The sequence below is a fragment of the Nannospalax galili genome, unplaced genomic scaffold (assembly GCF_000622305.1).
Source record: "Nannospalax galili isolate Female #2095 unplaced genomic scaffold, S.galili_v1.0 scaffold462, whole genome shotgun sequence".
Taxonomy (NCBI): Eukaryota; Metazoa; Chordata; class Mammalia; order Rodentia; family Spalacidae; genus Nannospalax; species Nannospalax galili.
In genome coordinates, this window is record NW_008348078.1 from 726,764 (window position 1) to 730,790 (window position 4,027).

Sequence of the window (4,027 nt, forward strand, 5' to 3'; positions counted from 1 at the left end):
GAGTTGCCCTGTTGATGGTACTGAGCAGGTAACATGCTCCTTGGTAGTTGACGCATCTTCTTTGGAGGCGCTACTAATCGGGTCCGCCCGTCTTCTTGGGCGGTTGTAACAGTACAGCACAGATGGGGTGGGTTCACAACAGACACTCATTTCCTCCCGGCTCCAGAGGCTGTAGTCTGAGGTCAGGTGCCTGACACACCAATGCTGTTCCACTGTGGGTAGCCGCCTTCACTCTGAGTAGCATAGGGAAAGGGAGGGCAAACGTGTGAACGTCTCTCCCTCTGGGAACATGAGTCCTACCTTGCCAGACTGGTCCTCATGAGCTTGTCACACCCTTCCAAAGACTCTGGTGGTTTGAATGAGAATGTCCCCCATAGCGTCAAGTTTTGGACATTTTGTCCCCAGTTGGTTGGTGCTGTTTTGGGAGGTCTTAGAAGGTGTGGCCATGCTGGAGGAAGCATGTCATTGGGAGCGGGCTTAGAGAGTTCTTAAACCTTACCAGTTTTCTAGTTTCTTTCTGCTTCCTGTGCCCGCCTGAAGATGTGGGTCGCTTGGCTTCCTGTCACAGTCACCTCTGCCGCCATGCCTCCCCTACCATTATGGGCCACAACCTTCTGGAACTATAAGCTCAAATAAACTCTTCTTTCTGTAAGTTGCCTTGGTCATAGTGTTTTATCACAGTGACAGAAAAATTACTACTATATTACCTAATGATTTCCATCTGAGAATTAGTGGCTTAAAACAGTATCTATTTATTATTTGCCTTGAAGATGTGGGTCACTTGGCTTCCTGTCACAGTCACCTCTGCCACCATGCCTCCCCTACCATTATGGGCCACAACCTTCTGGAACTATAAGCTCAGATAAACTCTTCTTTCTGTAAGTTGCCTTGGTCATAGTGTTTTATCACAGCGACAGAAAAATTACTACTATATTACCTAACGATTTCCATCTGAGAATTAGTGGCTTAAAACAGTATCTATTTATTATTTGCCATAATTCTGAGTTGACTGGTTTGTCAGATGGTTTTTCTGCTCACATAGACATGAGGTCATTAATACAGTTGCATTCAGCTCTCAGCTCTGTGAAGAATAGAATGTTAAGGTGACCTCTCTTTCTCCAGGGTATCTCTCCCTGTGGCCTCTTGTCCTTCAGTAGTCTGACCACACCTTTCTGTTAGCATAGCAGGTAGTTTCCAAGAGGTCAGCTTTCATATACAGAGCTTATTAAAACTCTACTTATATCAGACATGCTAATCATTTAGAGCAAAGCACATACATAGCCACTCTCAGAGGAGTTTGGAAGGGGATGGCACACGACATAAATATTGATGAGTCCATTGAGTTCCACCAATATGACTGACTGCCTTATCTTCATAATCAAATTTAGTGGAGAACAGTAGGGTACTGAATTTGAATTGTACAGAAGGGTAAAAGTCATTATAACTTGAAACAAAACTGGTTGTATAAGTAGTTTCACAAAATAATTACCTCAATTTCGTTTGCCAGAGGATGAAGTAGAGGGGTAATAAAGTAATGCTTAAACTGTAGCAGGTGACTTTATATCAGTGTTTCTTAAAGACATTTCCATAAGACAATATATTTACTTATTTTCATGACTTCTTGTGGATTAAACCCAGTATGGCACACATGCACCTGTGTTCTCTGCAGCTGAGCTTTGTGCAAAGCTACTGTTCTCTGACTTTTGACAAACCTGTAACATGAGTTATGAGTACTTTTTACCTAACAAGTAGGCTTGACATGGTTTCTGTATAACTGTAGTTTAATTCTCCCATTCTTTCCCATGATCTGTATTTTTCTACTTCCTCAAATAGCCGAGTCACTGAAAATTACTATATTCGTAGTTTGAAGTAGAAAATTAACTTTTTTTTTTTTTTTTTTTTTTTTTTTTTTTTTGGAGTCTCCCTGTAGCCCCTGCTGGCCTGGAATTCAGTATGTAGACCAGTCTGGCCTTGAACTCACAGAAATCCACCTGCCTCTGCCTCCCAAGTACTGGGATTAAAGGCATGCACCACTACGCCCGGCAGAAAATTAACAATTTTTAAAGATTAATGAACTACATAGAAAGACAAATATGACTTAATATGTCTACAAAATGGTATCATTGCCAGGTGTGGTGGTGCACACCTTTAGTCCCTGCCTTTGGGAGGCAGAGACAGGTGGATCTCTGTGAGTTTGAGGCTAACCTGGTCTACATAGTGAATTCCAGGCCAGCTGGGGCTCCAGGGAGACCCTATCTAAAAAAAAAAGAAAAAAAAAAGTGATATCAAATTTCTTAAAAGATTTACTTTTTCATTTTTATTTTATTTATATTTTTAAGTACCTGCATGTACATACGTGTACCATGGGCAGGCGAGAAGATAATTGGGTCACCAGAAACGAGAGTTATGCACAATTACAAGCTGCCTTGTGGGTGCTGGAAACCCAACCCCAGTCCTCTTCAAGACCAGCTCAAAGTGTCTTTTTCTTGTTAAAATAATTTTTCACTTAGCACTACTTTTCCTTCCCTAGTCATTGTACTATTTTTCTTTTTTGTCTTTTCAATAGTATTTCATGCTGAAAAATAGCCACAAGCTGTTGAAGATGAGAGAGAGAGAGAGAGAGAGAGAGAGATCAGTTCTCATGCTTGCATAATGTCCATGTGTATATTACTGAGTTAAAGCAAGGTCATGGGCATCCTCTAGCTGTATTGAACTGAATTCTAGATGGACCAAGTGCTAACTGGAACATGGAAGTTTCCTTAATGCCTCTAATACTGCACGTTTATCATAAACATTCATCAGATTTATATTCATGACCCTTGTATATACTAAATAGAATAACTCTTACAAAAATCATTTGAATTGTGCCTTACATAAAAATCATTGTATTTATATATTTTTGGTATATCTTACCCTTTAAATGAAATTAAATAGTAAAATAAATAGGAAACTGTAAAATTTCTTTTTTCCCCCCAGACCATACAAGGACCATGGTCTGATATGGTGCCTCAGTAATAGACTTAGCTGAGACTGCACTGAAATCATACAAAATAATAGGGCAGGAAGAGAGTAGTAATTGTAATGAGAATGCAAACCACCAAATTAATAATTTATGCAGCAGAGAGAAGAAAATTAGGTTATAAGATTATTTTAGCTTCAGTGACGTTATTTCAAGTCCTATACTTTTTTTAACTTAAAAAAAAACTTTATTAAGAATTTCATTCATATAAGGTGTTCTGATCAAATCCACGCCCACTCCCTCCCCTCCAAGACTTCCCATATCTCCCCATCACTTTTTTCTGACAGCTTCGTGTACTTTCTTTTTTCTTTTTCTTTCTTTCTTTCTTTCTTTCTTTCTTTTCTTTCTTTCTTTATTTATTTTATTTTCTTTCATTCGTTCATTTTTTATTATGGGGCTTTTTGCTACTCTAACATCCCCTCTCTGAAGAGGTAATCCCAATCCCTAAAAGATGTCCAAAACTTTTTAAAAATTATTTATTTAATAACCCCAATTAGAAGAAGCATTCATTACATACAGCATTAACATATTCATTAACAATTTCCAGAGCAAAGATGCATTTATTTGAAAATTGGCTGTAAATTTTTAGGCTCACAGTTGAATTAATACAGTTATACAATATTGAACTCAGTATACACCCTGTAAGCTATAAAATTGAATGATTTTTTATCCATTAAGGAAGATCTCCATTTCATTTTAAAATATGCTGTTTCCTACATTTTTAATGCTATTAACCTCATTTTTAATGCTACTATCATTTAAATGTTTGCACATGCTTATTACTAGTCACAGTTGGTTACACTCGGATCCTTGGCACCTTAGCATGGATATAAAATCATCAGGTAGATTTCAATGGTAATGTGTTTCACCTCAAGTAATTAATATGAAGCAAATTTTTATGCTTCTTCCTCAAATATAACTCATTTTTTATTTGTTGATTTTCTTGTGTATTTCATAAGAATATCCCAAACAATCTTATTCATCTATATACCCACTTCCCAAATGGCA

At 37.8% G+C, this 4,027-nt stretch overlaps 1 protein-coding gene across 15 annotated transcripts in view; it reads left to right on the top strand.

The window, feature by feature from the left end:
* The window catches only part of Camk2d (calcium/calmodulin dependent protein kinase II delta), a 283,017-nt gene that overhangs the window by 126,540 nt on the left and 152,450 nt on the right, over nt 1–4,027 (top strand). The gene's annotated exons all lie outside the window — the stretch shown is intronic.